The sequence below is a fragment of the Myotis daubentonii genome, chromosome 1 (assembly GCF_963259705.1).
Source record: "Myotis daubentonii chromosome 1, mMyoDau2.1, whole genome shotgun sequence".
Taxonomy (NCBI): domain Eukaryota; kingdom Metazoa; phylum Chordata; class Mammalia; order Chiroptera; family Vespertilionidae; genus Myotis; species Myotis daubentonii.
In genome coordinates this window covers 147,618,420-147,635,142 of record NC_081840.1, presented here as the reverse complement: position 1 = coordinate 147,635,142, position 16,723 = coordinate 147,618,420, and the positions used below count along the sequence as shown (strand labels likewise).

The window sequence follows — 16,723 nt, the reverse complement described above, 5'->3', positions numbered from 1 at the left end:
TGCTGTGACCAGTAGGTTAGCTTGCTGCTGGGGTCTGCCTGATTAGGACTTGGCAAGATGGGCCGACACACCCTGGAGCTCTCCCGTGGTCCCTCCCCGTCCCTGATCATACATCAGTGGCGTCCCTCGAGATGAGGTCCCTCAGCCTGGCCTGCACCCTCTCACAATCCAGGACTCTTCTGGGGATGTCGGAGGGCCGGTTTGGGCCCTATCTGGGCAGGCCAGGCTGAGGGACCCCACCGGTGTACCAGGCCTCTATTAATTAAATAAATGTCTTTCGTTGCCTACTCTTTTCAACTTCCCCTGCCTGGAACTTGAACACTCTACTCCAAAGTATAGGCAGCTGTTGGTATAAAGATTGTGGAAAATGTTTGCATACCATTGATTATGTAGTGATTCTTAGCCAACTGCCCATTGCCCTTAAGCAAAAAAAATCTAGAACAGGATACAGTTACTGTTTTGTATTTCTTTTAGGAACACCATACAATGAGAAATTTAGTTCCAGTATACGCAAGCCATCCCTCCAGGAGATAATTAGAAAAAGAAGATAAAGAGTTTAGAAAAGAAAGGAGAAGAACAAGTAGGAGTTTTTACAGTGAAGCCTTGAAAGAGAAAGAAAATATAGAAAAGTAAAAATAGGCATGATTGTTGGCTCTCAGGGGCCCAAAGTAAGACGCGGTGTAAAAGGCCAGCTTTCAGCCTGGGAAGCGCAGAGGCAATGGAACCGAGCATCAGTCTCTGTCATCAAGACCAGGACAGCCCTGCCCTGCCGGTGTGGCTCCGTGGCTGAGCACCCACTCATGCACCAAGAGTCCTGGTCTGGGCAGGTTCAACTCCTGGTCTGGGCACACGCCGGATTACGGGCCTCATCCCCAGTAGGGGGAATGCAGGAGGCAGCCGATCTTTCATTGCTGTTTCTTTCTCTCTCTATCCCTCTCCCTTCCTCTTTCTCTAAAGTCAATTAAAAAAAAGAAAAAAGAAAAAGAAAACAAAAAAAGCAGGACAGCCCTGAATATTTGGACGAAAAACCAAACTGGGGTAGGAGTTAGAGGTAGGCGCAGCAACACAGTCTTGAAAATCTGGGACAACCTACACTGCTGTTTCTACCTTAGCAATTGTAAACACAACTACAATTGAAATTAAGTTTGCATGTCACAAGAGTCAGTCTATTTAGCAGAAACTGTTAGTTATCATACATAAATAACCAAATAGACATAATTAAAACATGAATATAAGTAAATTTTACACAAACAATATACAAAAATATATTACAACTATGACTATTTATTTATTCAAGACTTTCCCTTGGGGCCTTGGCTCTCACCTTTCTTGGCACATTAAGTCAGCTTTTCATTCTCACACTCGTTGCAGTAAAGGTCAGTGACTTCAGGAACCTAACCTGGAAGCCACCCTCACACACCACTGCGAGAACCTGGAAAGAGACGGCGGCAGAGAGAATGACGTCTGCTGAGATATCCGTGCAGTGAGCGGGGGATGTGTGGGCAAGAAGGCAGAAGAAGGGGATAACGTTGCCAGGGCCCAGTCTCAGAGCCAGAACTCATTTCCTTGCTTTCTGTTTGGGGTTGATTTCCCCTAATCCTCTGCTGACAATCCTAGGCCACAAAGCGCCTATGACTAAGTATCTCCCAATATTTATAACAAAAACTTCCTCCAGAATGTCACACTGACAAATTAACACACAAGCTTCTACCCATAATAACCCATGACTAGGAATACTGGAAGGTGACCTTGACACAAAGCCCATTAAAGGCCATTTAAGCTATAATCGGAAAACAGCCTGAAAACTGAAATGAATTGCTGGTGGGATCATAAATTGGTATAATTCTTTTGAAGATATGTCTCTCTCTCTCTTTAAACATATGCTGAGGTTTTTATTTTTGTGGGTTTTTTTTTTTTTTAAGCTAATGTCTCTTGACATAGTAACTTTATGGCTGAGAATTTTGGAACATGTCTTAAATACAGAAAAAAAAAATTACCGAAAAATGTACTCAGTGAAACAATCTAAATCCAAGTAGGAGACTAAAGTATCCATACAACACACTAAATTTATTGTTTTAAAAATAGCCCTGTATTCTTTTTTTCATAAAAATGTAAAAATATGCACTAAAAAAAAAAAGACCAAGTTAATAAAATACCAAAAGAATATCAGATGTTAATGCTGGTAGTAGGGTTTAGCAGTTATTTTTATTTTCTTTTGTACTTTCCTATTTTCTCCAAATTTTCTGTGATAAAAGTATTCATTCTTGCATATGCTTATAAAAGCATTTTAAAATAGTTTCTAAAAAGTATGCTTAAGATTTAATGACAAGGAAACTGCAGTGATAATTTCAGTGATGCAAAGATGTATATTACATATATAGAAAAGAATTTGAAAAAATATACCAAATATTAACACTACTTGATGAATTTATGGGAGGTTTTATTTTTTATTTATTCTCAATTGCATTTGCTAATTTTCCACATTAAACATTCTTATAATCAGGAAAATACTAATGGCTACCTTAACTATACAAGTACTGACGAAGTTCGCGGGGAGAATGTGCTTTGGTTTTAAAAAGGTATTGTGTTTTGTACAAGTTGAAGTGTGTAAAAAAATGCACGTACAGAAAAGTCAGGACAAGTACACAAAAATATTAAGAATGGCTGTCGAAGTGGTAGGAGGGTGAGATTTTTTTCCTTCCTACATTTGTGTATGGTCCCTATTTTTGAAATATTCATATAAATGTGGAATTTATAGCTAAAAGTATCAGAAACCAGGTGTAGTTGTTACTGTGCTTCCACAGATGTATTTATTAACTGAAATCTCTATTTCATGTTTTCAACTCAGCCTCAATTAACTACAATAAAAAAAAATGTATGTTTTGATTGTTGTGTTTTTGGGAAAGTCTGCATTGTTGCTGCTGCTTGAGGAAGCCTGATAAACTAATAACTATTTGGATGTATCAGCCCTAATCTGAAGTACATGTATTCAATTAAGTCTTTATTTAGTGCCAACTTTCAAGAAGAGACTTAATTGTGCAAAAGAATGATGTCTTTTCTGCAGGGTTCATGAGCAAGAAAGGAGTGAGCACTGCTTTATAGTGAATCATTTTCATATAATGGATGCCACTCAGTACGTCACAAACCAAAACCAGTCACTTATTTGGTGGTGTTCTCCTGAAGAAAATCAGCTGCCAAATAGAGAGTCAGGCTGAACTGGATTTGATGGAAAAGAGGATTCAGTCAGAAACACAAATCCCTAAGCTGGCTTTTATAAATATTGGTCATCTTTGTGCACCAAGGGTGTTTTAATAAGCTTGTGCATTTGAGCATTTTTAAAAACATTTTTCCTGATACTTGGTGGATTCTTGCCTTATTGTACTCATTCATTATCAGCTAACAGTTTCCTCTACTCTCTGTGATAACAAAACTTTGGATATAAGCTAAAATTACCAAATGATTAGTTAAATCAAGTACAGCGTCCAAGAGTATGTACCCTATTTATAGAAATCATTTTAACAAATTTAAAGAACGACTGGAAATATAACTGAATCCAGTTTACAAAAATCCATTAGAATATTACTGAATTACAATCCCAAGTATTCCAAAATTCTAATTTCGTATCTTTTTAAAAAAATTAGTATTGTTGCCCTAGCTGGTTTGGCTCAGTGAATAGAGAGTCAGCCTGTGGGCTGAAGGGACCCAGGTTCGATTCAGGTCAAGGGCACATGCCCTAGTTGCGAGCTCAATCGCTAGTATGCATGAGGCAATCAATGATTCTCTCTCATCATTGATGTTTCTATCTCTCTCTCCCTCTCCATTCCTCTCTGAAATCAATAAAAAAATAAATAAACTTAAAAACTAGCATTGTTCCCCCTAATTTCAAAAGCTATCTGTTGCCTACTTTGGATCACTTCTAGGAATGTATCTTAAAGATACTGCATAAGCATGAAAAGATTGTTTTCCAAATTCACTAATCAGAATTTTTTGGGAAAGATGCATTTAAAAATTCAGAACTTTGGATTTCAGAAAGATTGTAGGTACATATACCATATATTAGATATAGTGGGTCACATAGCTCATACTGGATTTGGGAAACACCAGATAATCAAACATTAATATATCTGAATGAGACATACGGATATATTCACACTAAGTTGGATGAATAAAGACTATAAAGAAATTTTGGTCAGTTCAAGAAGGGTGTTGACACCAAAGGTTATCAAAGGAAGGAGAGAAGGAAGGGAAGATAGAAGTAAGGAGGGAAGGGAGGGGTTGGGGGGGGGGGAGGAGGGAGGGAGGGAAGCAAGGGAGGAGGAGCCTTTTGTCCTTAGAGTTTAGATTTTGAAACTACAGATAAATGATTCTGGACCTATTAAGACCAAAACCATACTGTCCATCATGATGGGACTTGAGTTTCCTTCTTTACTTTTACTTCTACCTGGTGTATGGTTTTACTAAACTTCAAATATTTTTTCAGGCACTTCTCTAAAAGTTGTTACAAAAGTTGTTTTCATTGCTCATTTTTTTTGTTTGTCACATTATAAATATGCTTTATTTGTACAATAAAATAATATCACACAATGTTGGAATAGCAGCACACTTTGATTTTAACTGCCTAAAAAGTCAGACAATTATTCACTCAACAATATTTAGTAAGTGCCTATTCTGTACTGGTCACTGTTGTAAGGGTACAACTGTTTTTAAAAAGTCACTTCCCTCATGCGTACATTCTGTTAGCATATAACAGGAGCAATAATAATGAAAAGATTAAGTGCCATGAAGAAAAATAAAGCCGGGTGGGGCAACAAAAAACAGGAGGGCTCTTCAAACTAGCTTTATGAGGTAACATTCAATATAAACATTTTAAAGGAATACTCATTATCCTGGGGAAAATCAAAGTACCATCAAGTCAAAGGACTATCGAGAACATCTGTGTTCCAACCTGCTGAGACCCAAGTACAGTAAACAGCTTCTAAACCTGTATAAATATAGCTTTCTAAAACTAAAAAGGGATTCCAATGAAAATGCTCCCATACTTACTCAATTATAGATTTTTGTCTTCAGTTCTTTTCCATTTCTAATAGATCAAAATAATGTATGTCTGTGTATAACATTCTAATTATATTGGTCATAATGGACTTTTATTTCATTGTTCACCCCAGTGCTGTCTTCTAAGGGATGTTTAACCCACATGAGGCTTTTAAGAAAAGGTTAAAGATGCAATATTATGAAGACAGGAAGAATAAAAACAAAGACATTACTTAAGGAGAGAAAAGCTGCAGCTATCAAATATCTAATGAGGTGTCAGGATTCAATTTCACTTTCAATGCAGAAATTTTATCATTTTATCTTAAACTAGAGGCCCGGTGCACGAAATTTGTGCACGGGTGGGGGGGTTCCCTCAGCCCAGCCTGCACCCTCTCCAATTGGGGACCCCTTGGGGGATGTCCAACTGCAATCTGGAACCTCTAGCTCCTAACTGCTCACCTGCCTGCCTGCCTGATTGCCCAAATTGCCTCTGCCTGCTAGCCTGATCACCCCTAACTGCCCTCCCCTGCTGGCCTGGTTGCCCCCAACTGCCCTCCCCTCTCAGCCTGGTTGCCCCCAATTGCCCTCTCCTGCCAGCCTGATCTCGTCCCCCAAATGCCCTCCCCTGCAGGCCTGATCTTGCCCCCAACTGCCCTCCCCTGCTGGCCAATTTGGTTCTGACTGGTCGGTTTCTATGCCAGCATCAAAAGCTCCACCTCCTAGGCAGCCACTGGCTCCCCACAGCACCCATATTTGGTTCTGATTGGTCGGTTCCTATGTCAGTCAGCATCTCCGGGCCTATCTCTGGGCCTGGTCAAAGAGGTGGGGCTGAACAGCAGCTCCCACTGAGGCCAGGAGAGAAAGAAAGGCCCAGCTGTGGCGAAGCTCAGAAAGAAAGAGGGAGAGAAAGAGAGAGGCAAGTACTGATCAACAGCTGCCACTGAGGCTGAGGATCAGACCCTGCCTCTCTCTGGGTCTCAGCCCACTGGGCAGTCAGTGCTGGGTCACCAGGCTGCAGCGGGGCAGTCAGTGCTGGGTCACCACAGCAACCCAGTGCTGATTGAAGGACTTCCGGGTTGCTCAGCCTCCAGTCATGATTGGTCGTTACAACCCTGGGCTTTTATATATTAGGATAGGTGGGATAGAAGCTAGCAATATAGAAAACTTTAAAAAACCACACCGAGGTTAATGAAACGACTAAACTCAATGTAAGCAGTCCTTGAGGGCAAGTATATAGCTACTGTGCTACCCCGGGAAAGCCTGGGTGGGAAGGCAGATGCATGCACAGCCACGTGGAAGAAACCTTTTCAGGCTTCCGTCCTGGGCAGAGTGTGCTTGAGTGCTAAGCAAGGAAGGGAACAGAAACAAAGGCTGGCTCCTATCCTCAAGGGATTTTCGACTAAGTAACTTTGCCATTTTCCAACCAGAAGTCACTTAAAAACAAAAAAAAACTATGCGCAATGAAAACAACTTTTGTAACAACTTTTAGAGAAGTACCTGAAAAAATATTTGAAGTTTCGTAAAACCATACACCAGGTAGAAGTAAAAGTAAAAAGAAAACTCAAATAATGAATATAAAATGGGGGAGAAAAGCCTGGTTATGTATCATTTAGGAAGTTTATAAATCTAGGGTATATAGATGAAAAAAAATTTTTTTTTTTATTTTTAGAGAGAGAAAGGGAAACAGAAACATTAATGTGACAGAGAAACATGGATCAGTAGCCTCCTGTACACGCCCCAAATGGGGACCGAACCTGCAACTGAGGCCTGTGTCCTGACCAGGATTTGAACAAACCTTTTGGTGCACAGGACAATGCTCCAACCAACTTAGCCACCTGGCCAGGGATGAGAATAAAAATTTAAAACTAAGCCCTAACCGGTTTGGCTCAGTGGATAGAGCATCGGCCTGCAGACTCAAGGGTCCCAGGTTCAATTCCGGTCAAGGGCATGTACCTTAGTTGCGGGCACATCCCCAGTGGGGAGTGTGCAGGAGGCAGCTGATCGATGTTTCTCTCTCATCGATGTTCCTAACTCTCTATCCCTCTCCCTTCCTCTCTGTAAAAAATCAATTAAAATATATATTTTTTTAAAAATTTTAAAACAAAGAGTATTCATTTATTAAGTCTAGTAGTTTTTGATGGAGTCTTAGGGTTTTCTATGTACAGTATCATGTCATCTGCGAATAATGACAGTTTGAGTGTTTGGTAGTAACCTACTTTGTACCTTCGCCTCAGCAGCAAATCTTGCTACTGGCTCTAGATCTGCGGTTCCCCTGCCTCCCATCTCCCCAGGATGGGAGTTTCTTTTATGTTTTTATTTTTTCCTAGCTCCCTTTTATTTTTGTGCGCGATATTTAAGGTTGTCTGGATGGGGAATCAACCTGCAGCTGAGGTCGCGGCGCCTTTTTCTTTTTAGATATGAGGGAGGCCAGGAAAGGGTTAGCTTAACCATTTCCTATACTCCACGCTGTGCCAACAGTCCAGGGGGCACTGCCTGTCCCTCAGACTGTGTTGAGACTGAGTTCCTGCTGCGATAGTCAGTTGGTGTATAGCCAAATTCCTACCGGCTCCTGATATTTTAGCTGATGCTGAGCCGCACAGTCCCACTCCCCTATCTCCCCAAGTAGGTGGTGTTAGAAAAACTTAATTTTTTTTCCCTTTTGTATGGACTGCAAATAAAACTTGGGGCAATTTACAGTTTGGAAAAAAAAATTTTTAAAACAAAGAGTATTCATTTATTAAGTCTAGTAGTTTTTTGATGGCGTCTTTAGGGTTTTCTATGTACAGTATCATGTCATCTGCGAATAATGGCAGTTTTACTTCTTCTTTTCCAATTTGGATGCCTTTCATTTCTTCTTGTCTGATCGCTGTGGCTAGCACTTCCAGCACTATGTCGAGCAGGAGTGGTGAGAGTGGGCATTCCTTTAGCTTTTGCCCATTGAGTATGATGTTGGCTGCAGTTTGTCATATAAGGCTTTTATTATGTTGAGGTATATAAAAGAAGAAACTTTTACCATTTGCAACAGCATAGATGGACCTGGAGAGCATTATGCTAAACGAAATGAGCCAGTTGGAGAAAGATAAATATCACATGATCTCACTGATTTGTGGAATATAATGATCAACATAAACTGATGAGCCAAAATAGATCCAGAGACAAAGAAACACCGAACAGACCATCCAACCTCAGAGGGAAGGCAGGGAAGGGTGTGTGTGTGTGTGTGTGTGTGTGTTGGGGGGGGGGGGGCGGTTAAGAGATCAACCGAAGGACTTGTATGCATGCATATTAGCATAACCAATGGACACAGACACTGGGGCGGTGGGGGCTTGTCCTGGGGGGTGGGAATGGCCGGGGAGGAGTCAATTGGGGAAAAAGAAGATATATGTAATACTTTAAACAATTAAAAAAAAAACAACAACTAAGAGTAGCCTTTATTTTTTAAAGAGCCTTTAAAAAACGCCAAGCTCCAAAACTCAGTAGTGAACAGAAAAGCAGTGAAGTAGTTATCTATTCAGGTTAGCACTGGTCTGTCCTTGGGAGCCACCTACAGTCGGAGCTTTTTCTATGGAGTGAAGCAGACTCAGAACAACAGCACAGGATGATTAAAAGCACTGTCAGGAGGGAGTCGGGAAACACTTGAAACTCAATGTCCAATTAGTACCAGGAAGCTAAAAGATGTAATTCCATACTTAATCTTATTTCCACTCAATCTAATTTTCATTGATGGCCCTACACAAATAAAAGTATTTGATTATAAATAATCACTTGAAATGGGTTTGTAAACATAAACATGTTATTAAAAAAACAAACCCATAGTTTAAAAAACTAAAACAAAGTAACAGCCTAGAAAATGAGAGGTTATTTTCTGTGTTTTTTTTGGGGGGGGGGGGGGGCGCTTGTTTTTGCTTCTAAAATATCTGTATTAGTAGATTGGGGCCCAAAGCTTGTACTGAACAAGATCAAAAGTCATATTCTGATTAACATGTATCTGCACTTTAGGGGCACATCTTAAGAATGTCAAGGACTATGGGTTGATGGGGGGGGGGTGGGGGGAGGTGTATCTTTAAAGGAAAAGAGTAAATTCCATCGCAAGCATGTCAAACTCGCACTCGCCCCGTCCTCCATGAGTTTATGCTTGAGAAGGACTCAAGGCCCTAATTACAGAGAAAGCAGATGCTTACAACGCACATCCCCAACTGCAACCGTCCCTTCCCTCCACCAGGTGAGTGCCTCCTCTTTGGCTCCTTATCTCTGCAAACTGTCCCACCATCCACCCAGCTGCGCAGGGTAAATAAAATCCCAGCTATCATCCCAGCTTCACTCTCCCGTGTCTGCTCCCCGGACAATCACCCCAGGTCCTGCCCATTTTAACCGTCCATCTATGACTTCTTGCTCCCTTGAGCTTGTTCAGTTCACAAACACCTCATACCCGCAGAGGACAGGAATTCACCCGAACACATATCAATAGCCACAACAAATCAAATCCATCCACCAAAGAAGACACATTAACATTATTTATTCAACAAAAAGAAAGCCCACGTAGTCCTAGGAATATCAGGCACTGCTAGTATGTTGCACTGCTAGGGTACAAAGAGAAAATGGATAATAGCAAACAGTCTACTAAGAAGACAAAGCCATGAGCATTCATTCCTGCACAAGAGAAACTGAAACCCCACAACCTGTGGGGAAAGGACGGACTGCTTAGGTATTTAACCAGCCCTTCCTCCTTCCCTCTCCGGGTTTGTTCCCGGTCCATTTCCTGCTTTACTGACTTACTTAAAGCCCTTAAATATCTCCCCATGGTCAAAAATTCATTGCTTATTTTGACTTAAAAAAACTTATAATAGAAAACTTCAAACATATTATCTTGAAAGTAGAGAGAATAGGGCAGTGAACAACCTCTTCAGGTACAATTATCATAGAAAATCTTTTTAATTTCTCTTCTACCCTGGATTTCCTTTTGAAGCAATCCCAGAGATCATATTTCATCTGGAAATATTTCAGCATGCCTCTTTAAGATAAAGGCTCTCTTTAAAAAAAAAACACACAAAAATACCCCACCTTAATGCCACTGTTACATCCAGACAAAATTAACCTAAAATGTCACAGTAACAAACACCATTTTTTCTCCAGACCGCTTCGTGGTGGTGTGTCCTCCTGGCATTACTTACAAGGACCTTCATGGTCTGGCCTCTGCCTGCCTTTCAGGCTCAGTTTTGTGCGTCCAGCCATATTTACTTAATTTCTGTTTCCTTTTATTAGGTCTTTACATATAACTTTTTAGCAGCCTAACCTCTTTTCAGCCCTACCCTCTTGCTTCAGGTCTCAGCTTAGATGCTACTTTACCCAAGAAACCGTCCCTGCTACAGCTCCTGGGCCATGAAACGAACTGTACAGCACTCACTGCCCAGGGAGGTTACAAAACCCACCATCCCCTCTCCTCAAGTCCCCTTTAAATACAAATGCCCATTTATAACTTCCAGCTTCTTAGAAACGAACCTTCCCCTCTGGGGTGCTTCATGTTTGCCGTGCTTTATATTCATGCACAATAATTATACACACCCCTTACAGATGGTGTTCTATAAGCGCAAATCAGACATCAGTTCAGAGGTTGTCAAGAGTAAGCAAATCCACCGAATTACGTAAACATTACATTTAGGAATCATAAAGCCTTTCGAATTTGCATGAGATATTTGGATAATATGTGGGTGTGATACAGACGGGAACAACAGAGCTAACCGGAACTCTAAAGCAGGCTCTGGAATCCTGTTGTTACGGGAACAGAAAACCGCTTCACCTTATTCTGAAAGTGGCACCAACTCCTAAACATAAAAATGTACCCATCGAGGATGTTACTGTTTTTCAACAGATAACTGACTAGCTTAATAGACTTTCTCTCTGGAGATCTTCACTCAAGTACAATCAGACACCTATATTTGAAGATCAACTACCATATAATTTTTTAGAAAATGTTGGTGGACTACTTTGTGTAACTTGCCTTATCTATAACATAAGGTCATAAATAATAACCAGGTAAAAGTAAAAATTTCTCTGGGGCCTAAGAAGTCTAATTTATATTGTGAAGCTAATTGATTATTATCTTTCTGGCTTTGTAATTACTCTAAGAAAGCTTTTGTTTGAAAAAGTACTTACAAACACATACACTTTAAATACTACATTAGAATACTTAAGCGTTTAAAAAATGTTGACTTTGTATCCCATTAATGACTTATATTTATATGGTCTAAACTTACAAATAAGAGCTATAGTTAACACTGACACAGCATTTATTATTGCCCAAACACTATTCTAAATACTTTTTATCTTATTTAATCTTCACCACAACTCTATGAGGTAGAGATCATTGTTACCCACATTAGAGAGGTTGAGTGAATTGCCCACGATCACCAGCTACTAAGTAGTAGGGCCAGCAGTCAGTACTCTGGTCATTTTTGACTCTGAATGTCCTTCTACCACTTTTTAGGGAAAGCATCTACAAATAAGCACACAGTTTCAGGGCAAATTCTTACAGTAAACACAAGGAAAAGGAGTAGGGCAGCCCTCCTAAGTCAGAAGAACCAACCTCCTGTAGTTTTCTGAGTGCAGGTCTTTTACCTCCTTGGTTAAGTTTATTCCTAAGTATCTTAATTTTTTTGTTGCAATGGTAAATGGGATTATTTTTTTAGTCTCTTTCTGAGAGTTCATTATTGGTGTATAAAAATGCCATACATTCTGGGTGTTAATCTTGTATCCTGCTATGTTGCCAAATTCATTTATTCAATTTAGTAGTGTTTTGGTGGAGTCTTTTAGGTTTTCTATGTACAACAGCATGTCATCTGTGAATAATGATGACATGATATTGAAAGGCGTTTTACCTCCTCCTTTCCAATTTGGATGCCTTTTATTTTTTTCTTATCTGATCACTGAAGCTAGTACTTCCAGTACTATATTGAATAATAGTGGTAAAAGCGGACATCTCTGTCTTGTTCCTGTGCTTAAGGGAAATGGTTTTAGTTTGTGCCCACTGAGTATGATGCTGACTGTAGGCTTGTCATCTATGGCCTTTATTATGTTGAGGTATGACCCCTCCCAGTTTGCTGAGAGTTTTCATCAAAAAAGGATGTTGGATTTTGTCAGATGCTTTTTCTGCGTCAACTGATACGCTCAATGTGATTTTTGTCTTCCAATTTGTTTATATTGCATCACATTTATTGATTTGTGAATATTGTACCAGCCTTGCATGCCTGGAATAAAGCCCACTTGCCCATGGTGTATGAGCTTTTAATGTATTGCTGGATGCAATTTGCTAAGGTTTTGTTGAGGATTTTAGCATCTATGTTCATCAGGAATATTGGCCTGTAATTGCCTTTCTCTGTAGTGCCTTTATCTGGTTTTGGAATTAGGCTAAGCTAGTCTTGTAGAAAGAGCTTGGAAGTGTTCCTTCCTTTTGGATTTTCTGGAATAGTTTGAGGAGGATAAGTGTTAGTTCTTTTCATATTTGGTAAAACTCCCCTATGATGCCATCTGGACCAGAGGCTTTTTTTTGCTGGAGTTGTTGGTGTTTTTTTTAAATTACTGTTTCAGTTTCATCAGTAGTATTCAAGTTTTCTGATCCTTCCTGATTGAGTTTTGGAAGACTATTTTTCTAGGAATATGTCCATTTCATCCAGATTGCCCAGCTTGTTGAAATGTAATCGTTCATAGTATTTTTATTTTATTTTTTACAATCCCTTGTATTTCTGTGGGGTCAGTGTTACTTCACCTCTTGTTTCTGATTTTGTTTATTTGGGTCCTCACTCTTTGTTTCTTAATGATTCTGGCTAAAGGTTCATCAATTTTGTTTATCTTTTACATATTTTTTTAAGTCTCTATACCATTTATTTCTGCTCTGATCTTTATCTCCCTACTTCTACTTACCCTGGGCTTTTCTTGTTCTCTATCTAATTCTTTAAATTGTAGGGTTAAATAGTTTATTATTAATTTTTCTTATCTTTTGAAGTAGGCCAGTAGTGCTATGAACTTTGCTCTCAGGAGTACTTCCACTGTGTCCCACAGATTTTGAGTTGTTGTGTGTTCATTTTCTTTTGTTTCCAGGAAATTTTTTTCTTTCTTTCTTGATCTCTTTGGTAACCCATTCATTGTTTAATAACATGCTATTTATCTTCCATATATTTGAATGTTCTTAAGTGTTTTTATTATAGTTGATTTCTAATTTCATGCCAGTGTGATTCGAGAAGATGCCTGATATAATTTCAACCTTCTTGAACTTTCAGAAACTTAATTTGTATCCTAACATGTGGTCTATCTTTGAAAATATCCCATATGCACTTGAGAAGAATGTATACTCTGTATCTTTGGGATGAAATGTTCTGTAAATGTCAATTAATCCATCTCATCTAGTGTGTCATTTAGGATTTCTGTTTCTTTGTTGGTTTTTTGTCTAGAAGATCTATCCAGTGATGTTAGTGGGTGGTGAAGTCCCCTACTATGATTGCATTACTGTTCATCTCTCCTTTAAAGTCCTACAGAAGTTTTTTTTTTATACATATTTTGGATGCTCCTGTATTAAGTGCATATATGTTTACCAGAGTTATTAGCCTCTTATTGTATCGATCCCTTTAGTATTATGAAGTAAATTTCATTGTCTCTTGTTATGGCCTTCACTGTGAAGTCTATTTTGTCAGATATGAGTATTGCTACCCCAGCTTTTTTTTTTTTTTTTTCATTTCCATATGCCTGGAAAATTTTTTTCATCCCTTCATTTTCATTCTGTGTGAGTCGTTTGTTCTAAGGTAAGTTTCTTGTAGACATCATATATATGGGTCATGTTTTCTTATTAATTCAACTACTCTATGCCTTTTAATTGGAGTATTTAATCCATTTACACTTAAGGTTATTATTTATAGGTACTTATTTGTTGGCATTCTTACTCTTTATGCCTGTGTACTTCTCTTTCTCTCTATTTCTTCAAAGAGATAAAGAAAGATATAAACAAGTGGAAGAAACTAATGTGTCCACAGATTGGTAGAATCAACATCATTAAAATGTCCATACTCTCCAAAGCAATCTATACATTCAATGTAATCCTAATGTCATATTTCACAGATCTAGAACAAACACTCCAAAAATTTATATGGAACCAAAAAGATACCTAATAGCTGCGGCAATCTTGAGAAAGAAGAACAAAGTTGGAGGGATCACCATACCAGGTAACAAGTTATACTACAAAGCAACTGTATCAAAACAGCCTGGTACTGGCACAAGAACAAGCATATAGATCAATGGGAGAGAACAGAGACCCCAGAAATTAACACAAGCCATTATGTTCAATTAATATTGACAAAGACAAGAGCATACAATGGAGTCAAGGCAGTCTTGTCAATAAATGCTGTTGGGAAAACTGGACAGGTACATGCAAAAAAATTAAACTAGACCATAAATCTACATCATACACAAGAATAAACTCAAAATGGGTAAAAAGACCTAAATATAAGTTGTGAAACCATAAACATCTTAGAAGAAACCATCTCAGACATCTCTCATAGCAATATGTTTACTGATACATCTCCTAGGGCAGAGGAAACTAAAGAGAAAATAAACAAATGGGACTACATCAAAATAACAAGCTTATGCAGAGCAAAAGAAACCATCAACAAAGTGAAAAGAGAGCCCACTGCATGGGAGAATATATTGGCCAATGATACATCCGATAAGGGGTTAATTTCCAAAAATATATAAGGTACTCATACAATTTAACAAAAGAAAGACAAACAATCCAATTTAAAAATGGGCAAAAGACCTAAATAGACACTTCTCCAAAGTGGATATACAGAAGATTGAGAGATATATGAAAAAAATGCTCTAAGTTACTAATCACTCAAGGGATGTAAATTAAAATGACAATGAGGTATCATCTTGCACCTGTCAGAATGGCTATCATCAAAAATTCAACAAAAGACAAGTGTTGGTGCGGATGTGGAAAAAAGGGTGGGAATGCAGACTGGTGCAGCCACTGTGGAAAACAGTATGGAGTTTCCTCAAAAAATAAAAAATGGAACTCCCATGTGACCCAGTAATCCCACTTCTAGGAATATATCCCAAGAAACCTGAAACACCAAACAGAAAGAATATATGCACCCCTATGTTCACAATAGCACAATTTACAATAGCTAAGATTTGGAAACAGTCTAAGTGCCCATCAGCAGATGAGTGGATTAAAAAAACTGTGGTACATTACACAATGGAATACTACACAGCAGTAAAAAAGAAGGAATTCTTACTATTTGCAACAGCATGGATGGACCTGGAGAGTATTACACTCAGTGAAATAAGCCAGTCAGAGAAAGGTAAGTATCATATGATCTCACTCATATACGGAATCTACTGAACAAAATAAACTGATGAACAAAATAGATCCAGAGACATAGAACCATGAACAGGTTGATGAATCTCAGAGAGAAGGTAGGGGTGACTACCAGGGAACTTATATGTATAGCCCATGGACACAGACAACAGTGTGGCGAAGGCTTGGGAGGGGCGGCTGCAGGGAAGAGGGGGTAAATGGGGAAAAACAACAACAACAAAACCCAAAGCGGACATCTGTAATACTTTCAACAAGAAAGATAAATTTTTTAAAAAGAACCAACCTTGGGGACCAGTAGATTCGCACAGCCAGAGTGCCCCTGCCGCTTCCTCCGGACACACAGTAAAAACATTCTGAGCCACCTGGGAACACCTGGCATTTCCTTTTTTTTTTTTTTTTTTTTTTTTGATTCTTTTTTTTTTAATTAAATCTTTATTGTTCAGATTATTACATTTGTTCCTTTTTTTTTTCCCCCCATAACTCCCCTCCTCCCAGTTCCCGCCCCACCCTCCGCCCTCACTCCCCACCCACTGTCCTCATCCATAGGTGCACGATTTTTGTCCAGTCTCTTCCCACATCTCCCACACCCCTTTCCCCCCCAAGAATAGTCAGTCCATTCCCTTTCTATGTCCCTGATTCTATTATAATCAACAGTTCATTCTGTTCATCAGATTATTTATTCACTTGATTCTTAGATTCACTTGTTGATAGATGCATATTTGTTGTTCATAATTTGTATCTTTACCTTTTTCTTCCTCTTCCTCTTCTTAAAGGATACCTTTCAGCATTTCATATAATCCTGGTTTGGTGGTGATGAACTCCTTTAGCTTTTCCTTATCTGTGAAGCTCTTTATCTGACCTTCAATTCTGAATGATAGCTTTGCTGGATAAAGTAATCTTGGTTGTAGTTTCTTGGTATTCATCACTTTGAATATTTCTTGCCACTCCCTTCTGGCCTGCAAAGTTTCTGTTGAGAAATCCGCTGACAGTCGTATGGGTATTCCCTTGTAGGTAACTGAGTTTCTTTCTCTTGCTGTTTTTAAGATTCTCTCTTTATCTTTTGCTCTTGGCATTTTAATTATGATGTGTCTTGGTGTGGTCCTCTTTGGATTCCTTTTGTTTGGGGTTCTCCACGCTTCTTGGACCTGTAAGTCCATTTCTTTCACCAGGTGGGGGAAGTTTTCTGTCATTATTTCTTCAAATAGGTTTTCAATATCTTGCTCTCTCTCATCTTCTGGCACCCCTATAATTCTGATGTTGGTAGGCTTGAAGCTGTCCCAGAGGCTCCTTACACTATCCTCGCATTTTTGGATTCTTTTTTCATTTTGC

The 16,723-nt window shown here is 39.1% G+C and overlaps 1 protein-coding gene across 11 annotated transcripts in view; it reads right to left on the bottom strand.

Moving 5' to 3' along the window:
- Window positions 1-16,723, bottom strand: part of SGMS2 (sphingomyelin synthase 2) — a 93,439-nt gene that overhangs the window by 28,006 nt on the left and 48,710 nt on the right. Inside the window, exon 1 of one of the 11 annotated variants that reach the window (XM_059661919.1) lies at window positions 15,678-15,697. The exons of 9 other annotated variants lie outside the window; for them this stretch is intronic. The gene's annotated coding sequence lies outside the window, so the exon portion shown is untranslated. Of the gene's footprint in view, window positions 1-10,148; window positions 10,494-15,677; window positions 15,698-16,723 lie in introns of those variants that run through there. One more of the 11 variants, XM_059661913.1, reaches the window with a different exon arrangement.